The sequence below is a fragment of the Lycorma delicatula genome, chromosome 9 (genome assembly GCF_047948215.1).
Source record: "Lycorma delicatula isolate Av1 chromosome 9, ASM4794821v1, whole genome shotgun sequence".
Taxonomy (NCBI): Eukaryota; Metazoa; Arthropoda; class Insecta; order Hemiptera; family Fulgoridae; genus Lycorma; species Lycorma delicatula.
This window is the reverse complement of record NC_134463.1, coordinates 25344368-25371277: the sequence shown is the minus strand read 5'-3', so window position 1 is coordinate 25371277 and position 26910 is coordinate 25344368. Positions and strand designations below refer to the sequence as shown.

The following is a 26910-nucleotide window of genomic DNA, read 5'->3' as shown; positions in this document are numbered from 1 at the left end:
ACATCAACTTCTTGAAATGTAATTGTATTTTCTTTAAGCAATAAAAAATAAATAAGTTATAAATAAACATAATTTTTTAAATAAAAGATCACATAATAATGGGTTCCATGTTTAGTAAGTAATTTTTTTAAAAGGAGCTGTACTCAGATTCGTCATTGTTTTGTCCTTTTCCAACAACTATACAGTAGTGATAACAAATATTTTCATTTCTATATTGTTGAAAATTGTTAAATTATTTCCTGAATTTCATCACCTTTATTTTTACAATCAGACTTGCATTGCAACCCGATGTTTTAAATGTAATTATAAATGGTAAATGTGTCCTATTTTTAAAGGTAGTGGGTAAAATCACTGTCCCAGATCAAGTATTTATCAGTTGATTTTTGAAGTTGAAGATTCTGACGTTCAGGTCCTAGCAAAAGTGAGTTTCTTCTATACGAATTTGAAAAACATCAGTGGGTACTGGTGTAATTTGGTGGTTGGGGTACTATTAATCGTACATCTCAGGAATGGTTGGTCTGAGTTTATACAAAACTACCCTTCATTTACATGTCATTCTCATCTCATTGAGCCATAGGGTTGCATATTGTTCTAAAGTTATACAGATTACAAAATACACATCAAGGAGAGAAAATAATTATTAAACAACTCGATAAAAAGTGGTCAAAACTGCTCTGTGTTTGTGTGTCTGGAGTCTAAGCAACATTACAATTTCGCAGTAGATATTCAGCTCTGTTAGTTACTCTATTTATCACTAAGCTTAGAAAGTAATTTTACTGACCCAAATTATTTTTTTTTTTTTATTTAGGCAAACTCTTGGTGTTTCTACATTCCAAAATTCAGATAGAACAGTTTATGTTCTTGAACGATCAGTTATATGTTATAAGGAAGTAACAAGTACATGTGACCGACATAGGATTGTAACTAAGGTACCCCCATTTTATCCATATTTTGTTTAATTTTGACTAAATTATTGACTCACCTAATAATTATTTAGTTCCCATGTTCAATACGTTTTGAATCTTTACTAGTTTTAATAAGTATTGTGAATTTGTCATTAATTTTGTTTTGTGACTCCTTAACACTTAATACATAACTATTAACTACGTAATCAGAGGATAATCATTAGACTAAGAAATCGCTACACGCCAATGCAAGATCAAATAATAAAAACAATAAGAATTAATGTCTGATAACTTTACTGTGAATGATATACATTACTGAGTCATTTCAGTAATGTACACCGTAAAGTTAAACAAGTGGCTCACTATAAGATTTCACAAAGAAGGATTTCTTGGAAGACTTGTAGCACAATACAGGAACTGTATTTTATGGCAATTCACTAAGAAGAAAGAGTATGCATGTTCATAGATAGCCACACGTGACAACATTGAATGTGTTTCTGATATAATTGCTTTAAAGCAGTCAAGTTCCTATTGATTAAGAAGCTGATTCTGCAAAAAATTGCGGCCCCTATACATCTTGGATAAAGTACTGAAGAAGTTGTGCATGAGAAGAAAATTTATTATGAAATATAAGTTTTATTCACAGGACATAAAGTAGTTTGTGCCATCACAGATTAATTGTACCGAATACCAAGGATAAAGTGTTGAAGAATATTATTAGAATATTATATCTACACTAATATTATAAAGAGGAAAGATTTGTTTGTATTGAATAGGCTCTGAAACTACTGAACCGACTTGAAAAAATTTTTTTCCATTAGAAGCCGACATTATCCCTGATGATCATAGGCTACTTTTTACCGCGTTATTTAAGCAACATATTTTAATTTTTCTATCTTTGTAATTCAGTAACTAGCAACTGTCCATCGTCGTCGTCGTGTATCCCTTGACGCTCGCGTCCCCACCACCGCCTGCCACTGCTACTCGCCCAGTCCACACCCCGCTCGGCTAGCTAGGCAGCAGCATGTGACCTAAGCGTCACTGGGGTGCGGGAGGGGAGTCAATGTCACAAAATAAAGTCGGCTTCCTACGCAGCGGTTGTGTGCGATATCGAATATTTTTCCTTGAAAATATTTTGAATTTTTTATAATTTTTTAATCACCACTTCATATACAGGCTAATTCCTGTTCAACATGTAAGTAAATAATTTAGTATTAGTTGATGTAGTATTTAGTTTTTTTTATCATTGCAAAATGCCCATTAGATTAAGATCTCAACTTTCTAGAAATAGTTTACAGGCTAGGGCAATAAAAATAATTTCAAGGGTATTTCATTTAAAGATGAAAAAATTCATAAAATTATTCACAAAAGATGAAATATTCGGCAAAGTGAAATGTTACATGGAAAGTGTGGAGTGGCAGAAGCGGGGTTTACCTCACTGTCATTTGCTGTTTTGGCTAGAAAGAAAAATCCAGTCAGACGAAATTGATAGTGTCATAGTTGCGGAACTGCCCAACCAACAAAACGACCCGATATTGTACGATATCGTGACTAAAAATATGGTGCACGGTCCATCCGGAGAGCATAACTTAACAGCACCATGTATGAAAAACGATATCTGCACAAAAAAGTACCCTCGACGTTTTCGTCAACGATACGCAAACCGGAGAGGACGTATATCCAATTTATCGTTGTCGTGACGCCGAAAATGGAGGCCAGAGCGCTACGCTAAATATCAGAGGAAGTACTTTCTATATAGATAATAGGTGGATTGTCCCTTATTCTCCATTATTGTGTAGGATGTTTAACGCGGACATAAATACAGAGTACTGCCACTCAGTTCAAGCCATCAAATACATTTGTAAATATATCAATAAAGGATCTGACCAAGCTACTTTTAGCGTCAAAAACCCAAACGATGAAGTGGAAAACTATGTAAATGGCCGGTACATAAGTACATCCGAAGCTGTTTGGCGATTTTTAGAATTTCCCATTCACGAGCGACATCCTACAGTCTTGCAGTTAGCCGTTCACTTAGAAAACGGCCAAAGGGTGTATTTTACCGCAGAAACTGCTGAACAAGTGGCCCAAAACCCTGAACGACTGCAACAAATATCTTATTTTTTTAAATGGGTACACCAACCGTGCGAAGCCCGGCCGGGCAGCTATATTCAATAAATTAAGTGATTCCAACGTGGACGAAGTCGCGGGTTTGAGCTATGTATCATATAGTCGTTAATTTTTGCGAATCAATTTTCACAATGAAGTACTATTTGTAACGAGTGAATAAATCCCACGCGGACGAAGTCGCGGGACACGGCTAGTATATATATGCACATACTGTCTTACAGAAATTATATACATTTGAGTTTGAAGCTTTATAAAATAAAAACTAACCAGCTGGAATCAAAACAAGTCACACCACCTTTGAAGAGATTTTAATCTGTGTTTAGTGGTCTCTTAAACGGTAATTTATTATTATCAAAAAGTATTTTATCGTGGAATGAAGAAGACACAATTTTCTGAGCTTTCTGTCGTGTTGCTTGAATTTGAATGCTTGCCATTAAAAAAACGACTTCACCATTTGCATTGAAATTTTTACACAAAATAGTTCATTCTATTAACTTATTACCTCTCAAATTTCAGATACCTTCAACAGTTTAATAGCTGCTATTCACTCTGTTAAACCATTTTATTTTCGTTCCTATTAACGTAAGCGTAGAAACACCATAATATATTAATTTGATGAATATGATACTGAGTATCAAAAAAAAAAAAAAAAAAAATTAGAGGGTTTCAAATTGAAAAAAGACCTCATATTATTTACTTCATATGACACATGCACATGATTCCACAATGTATATAAAGATAGACAAAAAAAATTAGAGAATAATAAACACTATACAGTTATAAAATTATAAAAAGAGTAATAAAGAATTATTATTGTCCAGGTTAGGCAAACAATAATACTAATATATATATATATATATATATAATGACTAATTTGTTTGTCAGGAGGAGTTTGAAATTTTAAATGGAAATTTTGAAGCATGTGAAAATTGATATATGTCTGGTATTAAGAACATATAACATTTTTTTGTACAAAGTATATTTTTACAAATGAAGTTAGATACCATGGTCTGTTGAGGTAGTCTACATCTTGGTGAGGATTCATTAAAATTGTCCATTATCAAACCACCCATAAAGTTAATGAGATTTAGATTTAGGCTTATTGGTGGTCTACTGGAGCACTGATCACTCTCAACTGAAAATCGAACATTTTGAAAACAGTTATATCACTCTTTTACTTGTATGAACCCGCCCTCAAACTTCCGTTCATGTAAAGCTGCTTAACTTTACAGTTCGTTTCACTTTTTTATCGCTACTTTTTGGCAGAATTTGATGCAGCAACTATTTTAACACATCCTGTCATTGTACACAAAAAATAAAAATTCAATAAGCTTCTGTTATACTAACTCATACAATGGCTGTGGATAACTGATGCACTGTATAAAGTTAAAAAAACACTCAAGTATAGTAGATACTAGTGCTGCAATCCGCCATTAGAACTGATGGTGTAAGAGAAGGTATCTGTGTATGTCTTCTCCATGTCTACTCAGACATGGTAGTATGAGCAAGGAAGAGACCCAAGATATAATGTTAGTGAAGTGGCAGGGTAGGTGGTGTAAGGCTGAGACTAGAAATTTGATGATGAGATTGATCCCATGGATAAAGTCTTCGTTAAACTCAATTTTGAGTTAAAACAGTTACTTACCAGTCATGGATGTTTTTGACCATATCTCTACTCGTGAAGGAGAAGATTAGTTGACATATGCACGTACTATGGCAAGGTAGATGCAGTAGAACACAAAATACTTTATTGTTCATGATTATATCAACAACAGCTGGAATCTCCGGATGCTAGAACTGCTTTATCCAGAAATACTGTTGAGAGGATTCTGGAAGAAAGATAAGTGGAAGATTATCAACAAAATTATTATAAAGAAGTTGGAAGAAGCGTAGCACAGGAAACTTTTAGTAGTGATCTAGGGATGGGCAGACAGCTTTGCAGGTGCCAATGTGAGGGTAGCTGTTGCAGGATGATGATATCTACAAGACTGTAGGAGTCTTTAAAATATAAATAATGAGTCACCTAGATATATATCTTATGTTAAACTAGTGCCGAAAGACAGCCATGGAGATTGGACTGTGTAATACCATTAAGGTGGTTCTGGTGACCATGTGTTTTGAGAAGGGGAAGAAGTTTTAGTCAGTGCAAATTTGACACTACCACTACTTTGAGTTAGTGGTGTCTTAAAGATTTTTCCCCACTTCCAGTACAAGAAAAAGAAAGTACTAGTTCTGCACACTAACAAGTTTTAATGCTTGCATTCAAATATTTTTTAAGAAAAAAAAGAGTAGAAAAAAATGGTCGTATACTTTTTCAACAGACCTCAAATTATTTCATATATTTATTAGCCTTAGCTTTAATGCAAGTACATACTTGTTTTTGTTTTACAAATCCTTGTTTTTTGTTTTAAAATTAACTGTGTATTTTGAGACATTACTTTTATTAAGGTTTTACCACAGTTTCCCTTACTCTATACAGAAGTAGGGCAGTTCCATCTTTTTTATATCTGTGGATTAGTTCAGCTATTCATCTTGACATTATGTACTGATTTTTGTGATATAGTCTTTATATGATTAATTGTGCACCAATCTGAATAAAATATTTATTTTTTTTATTGGCATTTTTGTCTTACAGGACTTACAGACTTATAATAAACATTTATATAATTGAATTTGGAAGAAGTGAGATAAATATAACAAAGTTTTAAAAATAAATGTTTCTAAGTGCTGCAGTTTGATAGTGTAAAAGCAGTTTGGATGTATTTTAAGTATTCTGTTATTGATGAAGCCTATTATTTTTTTGTTATTGTCTCTGCCTGTAACTACAAATTAAAGAAACACAGAAGAGATAACAAAAAAACAATAAAGAAAATGAAAGTAGTGTGATTACTTGAACTTCAGCATAGAAGAATGAAAATAAAACTTAAAAATGCTAGAAAGAAACAAATAAAAAAGAAACGGGAGAATCACATGATGCAAGATTTTTTTTGTAAAAATTTGATGAGTAATTAATAATTATGATTTATTTAACGTGCTATATTTGACTTTCTTTCACCACAGTTATGATTTTAAATAACTTTATATAGTTAAAAGAAAAATTAAAACTTTTCTTCTTAATAGATATAAACCTACATCTCTTTGAAGGTTATGATTTTTCCTGTAACATACTGTTTTTTTAACCTCACACTTATTTTAGGGACTATAAGTTATATATTTTAAATACTTTTATTTTACATAATTTATAATTACAGAAATACATGTATCAAAAATAGAATTTCAGCTTATAAGATAATAATGCTATTTTCTCTAGTGCTTCTTCATTAATAACAATGGAATTAGACGCATCAAAGCTCAGTGTAAAATTCTACCCCCCTTCAGTCGTCATTCCAGGGTACTGCTTGTCTGGCTCTGCCTTTGGATTATCACTGAGTGAAAGTGCAACAAATTATGAAGAATTTTCATTTTGAGGGCTTCTCAAGTTGATTTTGCATATTTCAAAAGTTTGTAATACAGGCTAATAAATAATTAAGATAATATTGTATTATCCAAAACTTCCAAGTTATATTTTTCATTTCAGTGAAAAATAATTGGCTTTATACTTGTACTAGTGTATATAATAAAAGTGCAAGAACTGCATAACTAAGGTATGTGAATACTGAAGTCTGATAATAATGAGACATAGATAAAGTATAGTACTAAACGTGACTGCAACTTGAGTGTCATTGTCTTTTAGCTACCCTTGCCTCTCTTCAGTGCCTTATCTCACTTATTTTCTGTGACAGGAACTGGGTCAAGTGCTTTATATTACTTTAGTTCAACTTACACACTACAACTTTATAATTAAAAAAATTTAAAAAAAATTGATTTATTGCAACAATATTATTCATAAAAATGTTTAAATAATAAAAAACTATGTATTCTACAATTAAAAATGTTTATTATATGGATAGTAAATTTACAAAAGATATTTAATGATAGGAAAACATCACAATCAGATTAGTATAAGTAGGTGCTTTGATGTAGAAAGAACTCTACTAGTATGAAATGCAAATTTAATAACTATTCTGGCTGAAAACGTGATTATTTTGTAATCTACAAGTGGTTTCAGTTTTTGAATCTTGGTATAATTTTAATTTTTAAACAGTATTGTGATTACTTATTTTTCACGTTTATTTAAAGAATCACATCTGAAAAAAGAATAAGTTGGAAAATTGGATTCATAAAAATTTTAGTCAGTTGAAAAAGTGTGACTAGATATTGTTGATGTTTTTAACTAGAACATAAAAATGTAATTACTATGAAAAGAAGAGCAAAACTTCTTTTTTAATGCAGTTTTAACTGTTATTAATAAACTAAACTTAATTTCTCTTAGACAATAATTCAAGGTAAGTTAAAATTAGTTATTTGAAACCTTAAAATAGCATACGAGGTGCGACAATAAAGTAATGAGACTGATGTGAAAAAATGTTGCTTACCGTTTTAGTCATGTTTAGTGTTGTCTCCTTCAAAGTAGTACCCTCTGATTCCACACACTTATTCCAGCACTTCTGCCATTGATAGTAACATTTCTGGAACTCATCCATCATCTGTAATATCCTCCAAGATCCTCGTCACAGCTTTTTGGAGATCTTGTGTTGTTTGAAAATGGCGTCCCTTGACCGCCATTTTGACTCTTGGAAATAGAAAAAAGTCGCACGGAGCGATATCTGGTGAATAAGGTGGCTGTGGTAGTACTGAAATTTGTTTTGAGGTTAAAAATTGCTGTACTGACAGAGCAGTATGGGAAGGCGCATTATCGTGATGCAGAATCCAATTATCAGCAATGTTGGCACGGACATGAACAACTCGTTTACGAAGAAATATTGGTTAACTGTTTGTCCAGGAGGCACCCACTCTTTCTGAACAATTCTCTTGGAATCGAAGAAGCACACACAAGCATGCATTTCACTTTTGACTTTGACATGCGAGCTTTTTTTGGTCTGGGTGATCCCTTTGAGCACCATTGCGAACGTTTGACGTTTTGTCTCTGGATCGTATTGAAAAAACCAACCTTCATCACCAGTAATAACACGGCTCAACAAATCTGGATTGATTTCCGTTTGCTCTAACAGATCGGCTGCCACATTTTTCCGTGTTTCTCGCTGTTGTTGTGTGATATTTTTGGGGGCCATTTTTGCACAAATCTTTCTCATACCAATATCTTCAATTAATATTAGACGAACCGTATCTCGATCGATTTTGAGTTCTTCTGCAATCACTTTCACGGATAATCTTCGATCAGATCGTACGATTTCACGCACCCTGGTTAAGTTGACATCTGTCCGTGAGGTTGATGGTCGTCCACTGCGGTCTTCATCTTCAACATTCGTTCTGCCTTCACTAAAAATTTTATGCCACCAAAAAACTTGAGCTCTTGACATAACCTCCTCTCCAAAAGCCTTCTGAAGCTTACCATAAGTTGTCGCATTTTCACCCGATTTAACGCAAAAAGAAATGGTATACCGTTGCGCAATATTTTGCGGTTTCATTTCTTTGACGAGAGACACAAACACGTGTTCACTTATTACAGCACAACTTACGACTGAGCAGTTGCATCAATGTGCCGCGTGGACTAGAAGTAGCTTATAGACCAAGGTCAAAGATGGTGTGACTACGCAAGCTGCAGGGTTGCCACATCTTACAAAGAAAAGTCAGTCTCATTACTTTATTGTCGGTCTTCGTTTACTGACTCTATATCTACTACTGTTGTTTAGTACAAGTAAAAGCATTTTAAAACTCAAAGATATTGTTTTATTTTTCTTGTAAGTAAAAAATAAATATTTTATAGATTAGACAGACCAACTTACTCTGTAGATGAGTTTCACACTCATTGCTGATTAACTCTTATTTTTAATTTAATGTTTACTCGAATATTTTCTCTACTGATAGAATTGTATAAAGATGCCATTAATAAATATAAAAGGTAAATTAACTTGTTTTACATCACCTATATCGGAACACTTACAGCATCTAAGATAAAAGAAGCACCAATCAAAGGTACTTTTTTAATAGTTATGATCTTCACTACTTGGTCAGTGTTTGTATAGATTGAATGGGTTACTTAAACGGCTGAATGTCACTATGGGCAAAGCATACTCAGAAATTCAAAGAATATCAAATTAAAAAAAATATTATAAAGATGAATACATGACTGTTGCTCAAACCTATGTTATCTTTATCATTTTTTTGGGGCTGTATACTTAGTTCATTTTGTGTCATGCTTGATTGTAGTAATAAATAATATAATTAATAAATATGTGCCAAAATAATAAAATATGATATTTTTACAATAAATTTCTGTCAATATATTAACGTTTTCATGAATTTATTATTTTTTTCATGAATATTATTACATATTAAATGAAGCTATGATATTTCAAAGTAAGGGTGTTAAAATCACATTACAAATAGATATATCTGTTTGTAATCTATGTGGGTTTCAAGAAAAAGATGCTTCAAGAGATGATTCATTAAGTGTAATTTATTGCATATTACAAATTATGGAAAGTTATATTTTGAAAGTTTTAAATTTATGAATCACAAAAAGTAATTAAAAAACAGATTTATGTACAAATAACGCCTTTGTAAACTATAAAAACTAAATTTCGATGAAGTTATTTAATAGCTTTCTTTATTAAAAAATAAATGAAATGAAGAAATAAAAAAATATAAATATCTGAAAAAGGTAATATTACGAGTAGTTTTATATTGTAAAACCAAATTGGTAAAAAACAGGATCTGTTTTTTGTTGGGTCAAATAATTTTTCAAAATCAAAAGTTTTTAACATCTAAATAGTTTGTCTAGAAATTACTACTATACTGCAACTGCTGATGTTAGAGAACACTAAATTTTGGGGGATTATAATACAAACAAAAAAAAGTAGGAGGGACCCAGTTATTTTTTTAATATCTATAGCAACTGGAAAATGCAGAAAAGCACTACAAAATATGTACTTCATTTACAATCGGTCAACATTTTATGGACTCATTACCAGTGAACTCTTCATGTACAATTTATGAGATATTATCTCTAAAGTAAAGACAGTTTCATCGTAAAAAAAATTTATGCTAAAAACTTAATAATACTTTTTATTTCCCTTAAAATACATAACTTAACTACTTCTCTATATAATTACCATATGAATTAAGACATTTATTGTAGCGATACACCAGCTTAAATATATCCTCGTCGTATTCTTCGGCCGCCAGTACGTTTAGTCACTGATTAACAGCATTTTTAAATTCATAGTCACCCGCCAATTGATTACCACTCAAAAATTCGTTCAATTTCCCAAACAAGTGGTAATCAAAAGGTGCTAAGTCCGGACTATATAGTGGATTATCTTAAATTTCCCATCCAAATGTTCTCAGTAAATCATATGTCGGACCCGCAAAATGTAGACGTGCATTATCGTGCAGCAGGACGATGCAGTCGGTCAGCCATCCATGTCGCGCCGTAACTTATATAGAGTTTCGCAGTAGGCTTCTGCTTTTATAGTCGTTCCACGTGGCATGAAAATAAATCGGCAATATGCCAAACCGATCCCAAAAAACTGTGGCTTGACCTTTTCTGGTTGATGATTGAGGATAATGCCATTCACTTGACTGCCACTTTCTCTCTGGCGTGAATACGAAATCCATGTTTCGGTAACAATTGAATTAAGGAACTCATCACCTTTTTTCTGTGTAGCGAATCAAAAATTCCAAAGCAGATCTCATACGGATTCTTTGTGACTTTCCGTAAAGACGTTCGGCACCCAACGTGTACAAACCTTTCTGAAGCCTAAATGGTCATGAACAATGCGAACGACAACAGCTCTTGAAACATCAGGAAAACGAAGGGCCAGGTCGAAAAACGCGTTGAGCGACGATCTTATCTAATTTCATCATCGACGCGTTTCAACAAGTCCTTGGTGATTGTCAAGGACTTGGGAAGGTCCTTGACAATTGTTCATCATGCACATTAATTCTGTTATTTCTAAACCTTTCACACTAGTTTTGGATGTTTCTTTCATTCATTATATTATCACTGTACACAGCAACCAACTGCCTTTGAATTTCAGCCGGCTTATTGTTTTGATAGTTTAAAAAATGTATGACTGCGTATTTTATAGTGAGTGGAAACATCGATTTTCCTATTCATTTTATAACGTAATAACCAACACGTAATCAAAGATACTACAACGCGACAACTTACAGAGAATGCAGTACATTGACTGTGAACATTACTAGCGTGGCCTTCATGGCCACGCTAGTAATGTTCACAGTAAATTCACAGTAAATTCACAGTAAGTTCACAGTAAATTCACAGTAAATGTGGCCATGAAGGCCACAGGTTCGCCAACCGTAAGGAGAGAAAAGTTCCAGCGGTCTTTACTATCCCTCCTGCATATTTTTAATTAAAAAAAAAAATTGTTGAAATTCAAAATTAGCTCATATATGTACGAGAGTATATATATATACATAAAAACAACCACCAAACACAGTAACAGAATCTAAAAAACTAATACCGAAAGTCGACTTTCGCGGAATTTCATCATCAGTTGTACAAAATTTGCAGTTGGCGTCGAGTTATATTGTTCAAGTATCATGGTTATTAGGATTTAAGTTTTCTAAATTTTTATTTTTGTGTTTATTTGATGTAATTTTGTACCGACTGATGATGCGGGATCCCGTGAAAGTCGACTTTTGATGTTAGCTTTTTAGCGTCTGTTACTATGTTTGGTGTGTTTATATATATATATATATATATATATATATACAGTATTTTAATATTATATAATATTAAAAATATTAATAATATATATATTAAACAATTTTTAAATAATTCCTTACACTTATTGTCATGGAAAAAAGTTTTAAAATCACATTTTTTTTCTTCTTACAAACAATACATAAATAGCAATACTCCTGTACAAAAAATTCTTGGTAGACCAGTTTGACTATAAATTCTCTTAAACAAATAGAACTTTAAGTTTTAATTAACAGCACTGTCTCAGATCAATGGTGCTAAACTGTAACTAATCTCATACTGTATTATGAAGCAGTATAAACTGAAAAAAATTTCTTATTAACATAATCTCTAGAGTTACATCTGATTAATTGTTCTTGGAAATATCAAGGGCATGGCTAAAATAAAAATGTTTATATTGTTTTCATTGAAATAAATATTTAATAACCAATACAACAAATATATTTAAAACACAACAAAATTAATTTTAAATTAATTTTTAAAACAGGTAGTTTAATTTTTTTTTATGTTGGCAACAATAATGAATAAATCAACATACTATATATCATCATTAAAAGGGAAGACAATAATGATGCACAATATTTATTGTAATAATCTATTTCTTTTCTTTTTAATATAATTCATTTCTTAATCGAAGTAATGACTTTAAATTGGTAGTATTTGTTTTTTAGTACATATCATTTCATTTAATTCTGTGCTTTGAACAGTTTTAAAAATATATGTATGTATTCTAATTTAGAAAATTATTTATATATCATAAAATTTATTTTTACAAAAAGGTTTAAATTGAAATATGTGATCACTATATAATTAAAATAACAATATTATTTAAAGAAAAAAAATAGAGATCTTGTTTATTATTCTATCCTCCCAAACAAATCATTGAATATCATAAGTAGGTTTGTTTTAATATCATGACAATAATAATTGAAGATCTTCTGCTCTACTGAAGATATATTTATAACTTCTTTTTATTTTTTTTATATTATGGTGCATGTCTTATATTGAATGGTATGTAAAGTTCAGTAAATTACACAATATGATGATCTGTGTTTATAAAATACACTATTTAATTTTCATTAAAAATTGTTAAATCATAGTTTATTTACTGATATCTTGTATTTATTTTATAATTTACAAAATGTCTATCATCATTTTATGTGATAAATGTTTATCATCATGACAATTTAAAATGATTAATGAATTACAAAATTAAATAATGATGTTTAATACTTGTTGATGTGTAAGTCTTTAATGAATTTTTTTTATTGCAAATAATTGGTAATATGATACTGGATGTGAAACTACTTACTATTTTCAGTGATTTGCTTGACTCAGTATTGAGTAGTTTACTAATATAATGAACTTAAACATTTACAGTCCTTATAAGGTATATGTAGATTAAAATTTCTCTAACTTTATGTCAAATAACAAATATTTTACATTAAATTCAGTTTAGCACTGAGGATACACAACATAAGTTGAGAAAATTTAAAAATGTAATTTTAAGATTGACCCACTAATTTTTTATTTATGTTAATATATTCATTTGAATGTTAAATAAAAAAAAAATAATAATAAAAAATTAAACATCACAGAACAAATACATAAGAATCAAAATATTCAGGAATTAGAAATATAATGAATGTTTGAAAAAAAAATTTGGAACTTTATTTTAATAAATAATAGATTTTTAATATCATATAAAGTAGAATTTTTTTTTGTTAGCTAGAATCAAATATCTACTAAAATAAAAAAACAAAAACATAAATTAATAAATTTAAATGTTTAACACTTTTTTTTTATTACATCATAATAATAGTTACATCTTTGTAATATTGTCCATTGGGTTTTAGGCCTAAAATGAATGTTAATATATTACAAAAATAAAAATAAATTAATAAAATGTAACACTGAATTACTAAAATTCTAATTACATATTTTATACGTACTTTCAGTAATAATAATAATACTATAAAATAACTTACACAATTTTTAATAACATTAAATTATAATCTAAATTATAGTTGTTTTTTTTTGTTATAATTATTTGTAATAAATAAAAACTTTATACACATATGGAAGAAAATTGACTTAGTTATGGGGAAACATGTAGAAAGAAAAAGCTTTTCATCAGATTTTTCATTATGTCAAAGACATTTCTGTAATTATTATATGAAAATTTCACAATTTTAATGTTAATCAACATGAGCTATTATACAGCTTTTTTCGATTAAACATTAGGGAAGCAGTACAAGGTTTATTGATATAAGTATAAAATTAATCTGTCTGCTTTGATATGCCAAATATTTTACTCTAGGAGATGCAAAAGAGGAAAATTCAAGTAGAGAAGGCCTGGAATATGTTTGACCTTACCTTACTTTTTAAACATTTTTAATTATTCCTGTCTTTTTCAGGTCTTGTTAACAGAAAAATTTCCAACCAAGGTAAAATAATATATACATTAATAACATAGTGGATTAATTATTTGAATCAATTTCAGAAAAAATAAAAATCATATATTTGAAGAGCATTCTAAAATCTATCACTTTCATTTTGACAACTAAAATATCAGATAAAAATATATGTATTTTACATAAGTAAAACATTCTAGTAAACTACTCGTATATCAGGTGTTAAAGGTTTTATTATTTAATCTGGATTAAAAACAGAGGTTGAGATATTATTTTTTATTAATAAATGGACCATCTCCCTATTCTGTCATAATTACATTATTGTAACAGGTGATTATATTAAGATCCAGTAAATTTTTTTAGTACAAGGAATGAGTGGGGCAGTATTTAAATAAATTCACAGCATTAAGACATAAATTTAAACTAACTAAAGAATTCTTAGGTTCTACATATTAAATGGCTGAAATGACAAGCTGTTTATTTTTTTTAAATATACGAGAATACATCTGAACTGTATTTTAATACCAGGATTCTTTTTTCTTAATTCATTTGATAGCTGTTTATATTCCTACTTATATATTACTTGACATTTTAAGCACATATAGCTTATCATTTTAAAAATATGTAGTTTTATATTTCTTCTTTGTACTTGTTTTTCCTGAAATTTACGTAATGAAATTTATACACACTCATTTGTATTTGTTTTTACACTTTGTTGGTGATCCCTTTTGAAAAAGTGTTGTTTATTTTTTATTTTTGTAAGCCATCACTACCAACATCATTTTGTGTTTACTTTTATGTATTTTTATTTATTGAAGTTACTGCAAAATTAATCTATTCTGTAAAATAAATGTAAAGAGGCATTCTTTTTATTTAGGGGTTTGGGTAATGATAATAACCTCCCTGGTTGTTCAGCTATTAAAATTAACAAAAAAAGGATTGGATACCTAATCTTACAGAAATTTACGTATTTTTTCTTGACATTGTTAATTTACAAAAAATTTGTTTATTTAAGATTTTATTTTCTAGTCTTTTATTTTTTATATCTTTTATTTTTTATATATTATACTGTATTATACAACTTATATGCAGTAATTTTGTACTCGTAATTTTCTTTTCTCTTTATAATGTATTGTGAAATAAAAATGAAGTTGAATATTTTAATTATATGCATACAGGCAATCTTTTATCGAGATTTTAAAATTGCTTTGTCTCATTTTACCGTAAAAAAAAATTTCACTAAAATACTAAATCAATTCTCTAATGCATTTTTGAAAAATAATTTTGTAATTTATACTATACAGAAATAATAATAGTAATTATTATGTAATAAAATTACAAAATTACGTTTGTAATGATTTATTAATTTATTTATATTTATTAAATTACTTATTTTTAGACCGAAGGTAATGAAGAAAACGGTCAGAATATTACTGGGGCTAGAACTTAGGATTAATGGAGTGAAATAGATTAATATGAACAGAATTGTCATAATTAATTTTTCGTAGTGTAGAATGAATTTTCTCATTCACTTTCCATAAAAAAGGATGATGCCTGGGTTTGTTTGTTATGCGCTCGCAGCGGCTGCGCACGGCGCACGAACGATTTACACTTCTTGAAGAACGATTTATCTAAAATTATATTTGTTTTGGGTATAAAAAACAAAAACATTGGGGTTAAAGCTATGTTAAAAAGTTACAACTAAAAATGTTCCGGATTTTGAAGCTTTCGTTGTAAACGTTTTTGTTGTTTAGTACGCTATATTCATGAACGTTATTTAGGCAATTGGTAAAAACATTTAACAGAATCATTTGTAATGAAACATGAGCCATGTAACATTTTCGCGTATTTAAATAGATTAGCGTTTTAAATTGGGTGTACTAAAAACGCTAATCTATTTAATTGATATTGCTATTTGTTTTTTAATTGGCTGCAATTTAAAACAAACATATATGGTTTTTTTTTTGTATATTTTTCTCAAAGAAAAATACCTCATTTTTTTGTTGTTAATAGAACTGATAATCTTCATGAGAAATAAAAAGATTTTCATTCAATAAAACAAGTAACTTTTTTCTTCAATCTTTAAACTTCTCTTCCCAGGTTTTTTCTGGAGAACTTATCTTTTAGTTAATACTTGTAGTCTTTCAAAGACGTATGTAAAGTAACATATGAAATAAATATAAATTATATTATCTACAGTTTGTACAACTATTTGTTTAAAATATAATTAATTTTATAATTGTGTTTGACTCTGTACACATCAACATGAACTGGGTGTCTGCGTAAAATAACAGTACGTTATCAACAAATGTTGTTATAACGAAATATTACAATTAAAGGATTTCAGAAGATGGATAACAAATACCAAATAACAAAATTTTTAATTTTATTGAAGACCATTATTGACTTTTGAATCTTATTGAGTATTCAAACAGAATACTTAGATGCAATTTATACTGAATTATTTTTAATTAAATTCAATCTTTTTTTTTTGATGAATTTTTTTCTTTGATAAATTTAAACTTTTAACTATTACTTTTAAGTTTACGTTCAAGTTTCATTTACTTATTGATCAGTTAGTTTTGTCAATAAATCTATTAATTAATATAACAAGCTTAAATCTCTAAAATATTTTGTACTTTAATGAGTAAAACACTCAGCAAAATTGTTTACTACAGTTAGCTTGGCAAATCCCAAAACAAATTCTTCTTTTTAATTCCTTCTTCTATATGTAACTCCTAACCTGTTCAAATAATGAATAAGAAATAAATTTCAATGATATACAGCCTATAAGAAATTTTGTACAATTTATGGGTAAACATTATTCTATATCTTTCAGGCCTACTCATAATTTGACTGTCACATAAATTTCCAGTCCAGATATATGTCAAAGTTATTTACATTTGCATATATCACAGCATGCTTGACCTTGAATTCAAAGGCTAATAAAGTAGCATTTTGTATTTGTCATTTAGCATTGAAATTTGAATAAAATGATTCATTTTCTAGGTTTGGAATGATAAATTAATTTATTTATGCATAATAGAGTGAATTGAATTTTGTATTATTTAAAAAAAAAAAAACACATGTTGCATAAATATTATATGTCTGAAATGCTTTTATTTTAAAAAAATACTAAATTTTTTTTTTATTATTTAAAATGTTTTATTATTTAAATGTTAAAAAAAATAATTTCGCAGCAAGAATATGATTTTTTAAATAATATCTGTTAAATAACATCAAAATTTACAATTAAAAAAAAAACTATGTTAATCAACTGAAATAGTTAAGATAACATTTATTATTATAAAAAATATTACGAATGAACCAAATTGTGCTTTTTCTATCATTTGTGTTGTGTACTTAAATAACCCATCATTTTAGAATTGTATAAAATATATGTAAAATAAATATTATAAAACAATATTTATTGGTTTGTTGAATTTTTTCAAACAAAAACAAGTTACAAAAACTGATGCCTATTAATATTCAATCAAAATTTGAAGAATTATTAATAACATTTATTACTTAGCAGATTGGTAGTATTACGTATAGAATTTCAAAAGTTATATATATTAATAAAAATAAAATTGTAATTTAAGCTTTTCAGTAGATTAACTTGATGATTGTGTAAAACAACACAGAATATTAAAATATTTACTAAATTAGTATACCACTCATTTTAACATATAAACCACTATTATTCCCACCTGATGTATGTTTACCACTTCTTTTTAAATATATTGATTTTAAAAAAGTAAATAAATGCAATAATTATTAATTGTAAATGCAAAAATTAATTTACTTTACATTTTAAATGCGGATAATATGTAAAAACAGTTTTGTCTAAACCATACTAGGTAATGTCCCATGATGTGAAATTTTTTTAGAAATGTTTTTGGAACCTCAACTATTTTTTCTTAGATACCTGGTAATTCATTCTTATTGCACTGTGTTAGGTGCAGTCCTAATAATTATTTATTTTAAATCCTGAATTAGTGAATATTTATTATAATATTAACATATATACATACCACGAAAAAATAAGAATAAAATATTTAAAAAATCTTATTTAAAAAAAAAATTAATAACATTTTAAATTAAAGGCTTAATCTTATTGCAGGTTTCCCCTGAACACCAATTATTTTAATATAATGATATTTTTTTTAATTTTTTTGTATTTTATTTTAAAATACAACTTATTATTTTTAATTTTTGTATAAACATATTATTTATTACATTTTTAATGACAGTGACAAATAGATATTTCATTATAATTAATAATCTTATTATTATTGTTTTTTTTTTTTATATAGCATATAACAATAACAAACAATACAGCAGCATCTTCTACAGTTGAATTTTTTTTCTAAAATAATCTAAATTCATATTTATAATATTATTTTATACAATAAATAAGTATCACGCAACGTCCAATAAAATCATTCTAAATATAAAACTTCTAGTGCATAAAAGCATTTTACAATGAAAAAAATCAATTATCAAATTTATTCACATTTTTAAAAAATGTTGAAGTATTTAGCAATTACAATTCTAAATGAGGTACTTTATATCAATTTAATTATTTTTAAATTAAATTTTTAAAAAAATTAATTATTTTTCCATCCAATAATATTCAGTAAAATACATGAAAAATTAGTATAAATGCGTCGTATTAAGTACAGGTTTGCTTCTCACACCAAATATTCATTAATTTATTTGTTTTATAATTATGATAAAATGAAACATTAACTTACTGTAATATATACTGAAAAAATACCTGGATATAACGAAAATGAACAAACATTTATAGAATAATAATTAATATTTAAAAACAAAAAATTAAATCATATATAAAAATACAATTCAATTTATCTACAATAAAAGTACATACATTTTAATTTTTAATTTAAAAAAAATTATATTAAATTAATTATAATTTTCATTGCATATTAAATTACAGACCTGTTTTGGCTTTAATAAAAAAAATATTATTGAAATGCAGTGTCTAAAAACATTGGTAATGAGATTCATGTTCATTTAAAAGTAATTCTACATTTATATGAGCCTGCAGCATATCAAAAGGTTTATTGTAACAGGTGATAGATAACTTTAGATGCATGTTATGTTTAACCACACAGACTTACTCAAAAAGAATTCACAGTGGAGTATACACTGTATAACAATATATTTATACAAAAGTTTATACTATGAACATTTTTTGAGATTTGAATCTATTAGAATCTTCCCCTTCAAAATGTCATTGTTTAATCAAAAGTTTCTATTGAAATTAATACAAATATACTACACTGATCAATGAATAGATTGTTTCAACCACCTCTTCACTAGAAGCAGAGAGCATCTTTGCCCATGTTGCAGTTTCAATTTTTTTCAATGCTAATAACTTATTTAATGGTGTGTATTTAGAATTCAGTAAGGGGAAAAGGATAGTAATTTTTTATTATTATCTTGCTGAATAATCACTCATTCTTATCAGATATATTATTTACCTTAATGTTGTAAAATAAAAACTGTTTTAGATACCTACAGATCACTACTGAAAAGGAAGCTGAAATCAAATCCTATGAAAGGATAAGTAATCAGACTTTATTACATTAATTATGCAATAAAGAAACTATCTCTAAATTAATGGGAAAATTAAACCTTTCATTGTAATGATAATAAAAAATATTTAAGAGTAATCTTGAATCGAATCTTCTCTTTCAAAAAGCACTGTGAAACCACTGCCTGCATGGTATCAGTCTGAAATGAAATCATCAGGAAGCTTGCAAGGAGGCAAAACCATGCACACTTCAAACCTTAACCCTGGCTTAAGCTTTTAGTAGGAGAAAATGTAGTCCCATACATTAAAAAGGTTGACGTGGCTCTGATGTTAACATGCAGAATTTGTGACAGTGTGGTTTGTTTGAAACTAACATTTGTATATTTGATATATACAGTAACAGATATCATCCCACTGTACATTAGAAGGAGGAAAATTTAGTTGGAGAAAACTTTGGCTGGAAACTGTCCTGCATTATCTATTAAATGGACTTGGACAACAATTAAAAGTAGCCAAACCTCAATCCAAAAAGTGATTTTTTTAAAAGTTTGGAAAACTTTGGTTCTCAGCTTTAAAGACTAACATTTTAAAGGGAAAACATGGGAGATGCTGAAATTGAAGTTCAAGAGAGCCATATCAATCTTATGTAACAATTTCTAACTTTAATATATGGTGAAGGAAGTACTCCTTTGTTAATGGGCATATTAGATAAATATTCTTTGTCCATGTATCATTTGACTCAGGACTCCTCTTACATGTTGCAGTACCCAAACCTATGTGAAGCTGTGGAATTTTCAGAAGTAATTAACAAGGCTTTAAGAGCTGCAAGATAATGGGTAAAAATCAAAATGATCTGGACTTGATAAATAGAGTAAGTACTTGATCTATGTTAATATGATTCTTATAGATTAGTAAAGATAAAAAGTTTATTTGAATTGAAGTTTTGACAAGTACTTGTCAACTATTAAAAAATGATAATCTGCAGTAATAAAAAAAGACTAATTTTTAAAAATATAATATGACATTCTAAAAAAATAGTCATTAAGTGCAATTAATAATACGATAAAAACTGTACTATATAATTTTTTACTGTTTAAAATGGTGTCAAAATTAACAACAAAATTCTTACAAAAAATACTGTACACAGGAAAATATTAACACAAAACAAAATTTCAATATCAGTCTTTTCTGAAATGTATACCAGCTCCAAAAATTAAAATAATATTTCAAAATTTTGTAGGTATTATCTTAAACACAATAACTTTTCATTATTTTTTGATAAGTTATGATTGTACAAGGAGGATGGGAACAGTTAACTGACAAAAATACTGATTAACTTGATATTGCAGTTGCATGTTGAAAAAAGGATTTTCTACCCAATTTGTATTGTGTTAATGCAATTTACAATCTACATAACTAATTATGTACAAAAGCCCACCGTGTAGTTTAGATGCATATGGAATAAGCTGGCCTTTCCTAATCTAATATATAATTTAGTTATTTCAAGGACTGAATATGAAAAAAATTCTATTCATTCAAAATTTTATACTTAAGAAAATTTATCCTCATATCTTAATTCTATTGATCACTAACTGATTATTAAGAAGCTGACATTTATAAAATATAAGTTGATGTCAAAAATAAATAATTCTGATTACAAGAATGATTTATATTATACTTGTGTATTTTGTAGTACTATTAAAAAGAATTTAAAATTAAATTATTTAAAAAAATTAATAAAAAAAATATTTTTTTTTCAAGAAAAATACTTTACACAGCTATATAAAAATTAGATTATGCATAATGCAACATTCAAATAATATTCAGTAAATGCATGTTAGTATCATATTAACTTAAAACATTGAATAAATATAGAAAATTGTACAAAGCAAGGATAAAACAACAAATATTTAACAATTTAAAGTGTAATGTTGTATACATACTTCCTGATCAAACACATGCAACAACAATGCAGCAATAGTAGCATATATTATTGAAAAAAAATATAGAAAAATTATATACATAAATTGTTTTTTCTGTGGTTTGCTTGTAGTTGTTTCCATGTTCACATGAACTTAAAATAGCACACAACAGTGTAAAATACTTCTTTATATTTCATGATATGATAAAAAATGGTGATTTATTATGAATCTTGTATTCAAAGGTATTAACATAAAATTCAAATAAATGTTTAAAAAATAAAAATTATTCCAGAATTTTTCAACAATTAATCTTCAGCAAATTACCAATATAATTTTTCAAGATAATTATGTAATTTCATGTTGAAGGAAGTTCATAAATAAAATGCAAAGATTTGGCTACATATTGTAGCAAATTAATAAAGAATGAAGCAGTTTATTTATATACAAAAAAAGAAGAGTTTTACTTAATCAACAAGAGAAAATCAGTAATGATTATAGACATACATACGCAAGACAATGAAATTCTTAATTAAGTTATATAAAGAATTATATTCTAATGGTCTTTACACTGAAGTGGTAGCTAACACCTGTAGTTATACTACTTATCTTATTGGTGCACCACACACCAACATACATGAAGCTTAAGCTGGTAACAGTGTTGAATATAAATTTACAAAATTCTACAATAGTTTAATATATATTTTTTAAATTAAACAATACATCATTATCAAGTTATTATTATAAAGTTATATTATAAACTTATTGCAACCTTTTTTCAAATTCCCAATAATGTAATTACATTTTCTCAAGATGTCTACTAACATGTAATAAAAAACCTCATTAGTGGCTTCTCATTGAAATTAAAAAGTTGTACCTTCCAAATGAGGAATTATTGGAGTTTCCAGCTTTAACAATTGCTGGGCTTTATTTTATTTTGAATACATTTCGATACGATTTGACAACCTTTTGAGAAATGAGAGAGATCAGTAAATATAACTTGGGTATCAAAATCTCTAAACCTCCTATGAAGCTGCTACTGTATTGGGAAAGGCTCTCCCAATCAATTTAGTGGTGAAAGTTCAGGTGGCATGTGGAAATTGCGAAGAGGCAGGGAGGTCGAGGTATTTGGGATGTGATTTTGAGCCAGACCTGTACAGGAGTGGAATGATCTCAATGTATCGGTTCTAAATTTCGAACAGTTGCCCATCTTCCGCCTGCGGAGGAGGCTTTATACAGTCTCGCGATGGAAGCATGGCAGCAAGAATGGCACGCCACGACTAAGGGAAGGTCCTTGTATAGATTTATACAGGATCTGGGGAGATTGTATGCTTCTCCTTCATTTTTAAGGGCAACAGGAGCCCAAGCGCTCTCTAACCATGTAAATTTAAACCAAAATTTGTTTCGGGTCCACCTGGCAGCTGATGAGCTGTGCATCTGCGGGGAGGTCCAATCGAAGGAACACATGATATTCGATTTCCCAGCTCTTGGGGGGGCCAGAACTCAGGCCACCCTGGAACTTAGAGGTCAAGGGGAAAATTGGCCACTCACAAGTGGTGAGTCAATGTGGCGAGAGCCGTATTGTTGGACTGTGTGGGAGTTCCTTGATGCAGTTGCTTTGTTCAACCGACATCAGTAGTTTACCTAAGGGAAAAGGCTCCTACCATGCTGCTATAGGAAGTTAATCGAGAGATATGGCTGGCTACCAGCCAGATTAAGGCTCCAAGTGCTTTAATGGTGGATAGGTATTTGCTGGCATTCAGAAGAATGTTATCTACTTTATTTAACTTAATTTTATGAAAACTTATTTCAAATAAAATCCTACATGATGTATATTATATAATTATCATGAGTTGGCTGATACGCTGATGGTATTGCAATAATAGTGAGAAGTCGACAAGAAACGTTAGACTTATAATAGGTGAAAGCTAAACAAAGGAAATTATTTTTCTGCTGATATTAATTAGGTCCTTAAAAAATTACTGTAGGAAAGAAAAACTGTAATGAAGTTAAAGAATTCCAATAATGAGGGAATATAACAACCATGAAAACAAAATGAGTGTCCTGATTAAAGAACAAATTTAGGTAAGAAAAAGTGGAATTTTGTTCATTTAAAACTGCTCAAAAATAAACTGATCACATGAAAAAAATTAATATTTACATGAGTTTATTTATACTTTACCAGCATGCATGAATATAAAAGATATACAAAATCTGATGAAAGTGTATTGAGAAGACTTAGAGAAAGATTTTAAGAAGAATTTTTAGGCCAGTTATGGAATGAAATAATTAGAGAATGTTAAAAAAGATGGAGAACTAAGCATTTTCATAGAAAACAAAGATATTGTTTAATTTATAATCTGCAAGAGTAAGTTTGTTAGGAAATATTTAGAGAATGGATGGTACTAGCATAATTAAATCGAAGAAAGAAAGAGTGGTAAACAAACAAAAAATGGATGGAAGAAATCATTAAACATTTTATAGCACTGAAGATTTTAGAAAAGTTTAATAATATAGGAAAGAGACTTGGAGGAGAGCAGCTAAGGAGTCAAAGAGCACTAATTATTATAAAACCAGGATAAATATGTATATAACAATTTGTTTAGTTTAATTCCAGTTTTCAGTCTCTTTAATGCAGCCATATTCAAGTCTTTTTAAAACCCTTTATTAGAAAAAGGTTTTTTTTAAAGTTTAATAGCCACATGATTAAACTCCAACAAATGGAGGGTCTGTTCAGTTCATTGCAAACTAATGGTTGATTCTGGGAGCCTGAAGTAAGGAATTGTGTAATGAATTTGATATAATAAGGTTCAGGAGTTGACATTTGAGATGGATAATATTAAATTAAGAAGAGGTACAGTATTAAAAGGCATTTGGTTAGCAAATACAACCCACTCAATACCATAATGCTATGTCAGACTTTGGTAAGTAGTCTAGCTATATGTGACCTACAGAAGATTTGACTAAAAGAGGACAAAGCAATGGATAATAACTGGTGAAAAGACGGACAGGAACCAGGGCAAAATGGTATACTATTATAATGGATCATCTTTTCTCACTATCCACCTCTCTTCTTTATCCTTGAGCCCTTTTCCCCTACAACTGGTTCTGTGATATAGATTTTAACTTGCTAGCATCTGTATTCTGAAAATGCCAAGATTTTGTTTATAAAGCTTATTCATTTATGGTGCTATCTTGTAGAGGAGCTGGTGTAGACCAACTTGGGGATTCCCAACTGAAGTGTTTATCAGGTAAACCTGGATCTTACAAGCAAAAACAATGCAAAATAACAGACAGGATGTGTGAAGGCATATTGTTAAGAAGGCCAAAAGTCTACTAGGCATGAAGTAGCTATGTAGGTAAGTAATAATTATTTATTAATATTATAATTTTTTTTTATATTTAAAAAATATATATGTTGTAAAATTACAATGTACCTCATTTAAAATTTCATAAATTAATTTACAATAATCTATGATTACTATTTTTCATTACTATTTAAAATCATAATTATATAATAAAGTATAATTAGTGTCTAAATATTACAAAATATTTTAATAATAATTTTATTATTTTACAATATAATTTTCATTAAAAAATAATAATAATTCATTAATTAAATAGTTATTTATAGTAATAAAATACTTTACATCATATTTATATTATTTATTAATTTTATTAATTGATTGACAAGTTGTAAAAAGTGCATCAATTTATTTTTTGTGATTAAATTAAAAAAAAAAGTTCATAAATATATTTGTATAAATATAATGATATATAGATCACCAGTGTATAATATGTGGATTGTCAGTTTTCAGTTTTTCTTCTTTGTTTTAATTATTACGTCAGATCAGATTATTGTTGCTAAAAATTATCAATTATTTTGTCAATCTATAAAATAAATTTTAATTTTTCTTTCTGCTTAATATCAAAATTTCAAATTGAATAATTTTATTTATTTAAATAGTTTTTATATTCATTCACATACAACTAGAGCTGTACTCTATAAAGTAGAATTTACAGTTAATTATTGTACATATTAGTTATCATTTGAAGTACTGTCCTAGATAAAAAAAAAGTATCAATAAATATATATTGTTAGAATATACAATTTAAATTCATTATTATATTCATTCAGTAATAAAGAGTGTTTACTACCAAGTGAATTTAAATTATATTATTTTTACTTATACACACAAAAAAAAATCTTTGCTGGAATTTAACAATGATATAATATAATCTTTTACATGAATAAATTTGATTAAATTTATCTTTACAACTGCAGCACTATTCAAATTTATTTTTATGCAATAATTAAATAATTTCATTAAACGTTTCTTGCAAAAGTTATCATAGTAAACTCAAATAACCGTTATAAAATTCTCTGCATGAATTATTAAAAATTAATGTATAAAGGCAATTTGGTGTAAAATTCATTGTTAAATGATTTTTTAAATTGTATTTTTTTTTTTTCAGTAACAATGTTAATCAAATTGAAGTTGAAATGATAATCACCAACCTTATTTTCAATAAATAAATTTTTTTTAAATTTAATTCTAAACATAAAAAATATATATATATATATATATATATAAATCTTTTATTTTTTAAATATTTGTTTACAGAAAAAATTACTTTTTAAAAGAGGAACCATACAAATATTATTTGTATTTGTTTAAAAGGTATGTAAAAAATATTGAGTGTGTTAATAAAAATGTTAGGTTAGTTTGTAAACATTAGGTTACTACTGTTTTAGATTTGTTTTGTGATGTTAAGAAAGTCATCAATTACAGAGGAAAAAAACATTTTAATTTTTTTACTAAATTTTTAAAATAAACTATGGAGATTAAACTGATATTGAAAATATGTACTTATTATTTATTAAGTCAAGAATTAATTCTGTACATTTAATTGTTAATCCTTTTTTTAAATAAATCATTCATAATCAGATTTTCTAAAGCTTTTACATGAGAATATCATACAAGAAATTCTGTCATAAATGCCTAGCCTAACTGAGATTCAAATCCAGTATTCTGGACAAAAATATTGGTGCTACCACTCCACCATGGGCGTTGGCAGAGTATTAAATTTATATTAATTGCAGTATATTTAAGTTAACTATAAAAAATTCATATTACTACATCATAAATAATGCCAGAATGAACTCTCAGATCGACCAAAATAAATT

At 28.2% G+C, this 26910-nt stretch overlaps 1 long non-coding RNA gene across 1 annotated transcript; it reads left to right on the top strand.

Annotated features, from left to right (window-relative positions):
• Positions 1-1970: 1970 nt before the first annotated feature.
• Positions 1971-25061, top strand: LOC142330493 (uncharacterized). The gene is made up of 4 exons (XR_012757788.1): positions 1971-2100; positions 5671-6179; positions 20568-20674; positions 24924-25061. It is a non-coding gene; the product is annotated as an uncharacterized LOC142330493 (long non-coding RNA).
• The last annotated feature ends 1849 nt before the right edge of the window (positions 25062-26910 follow it).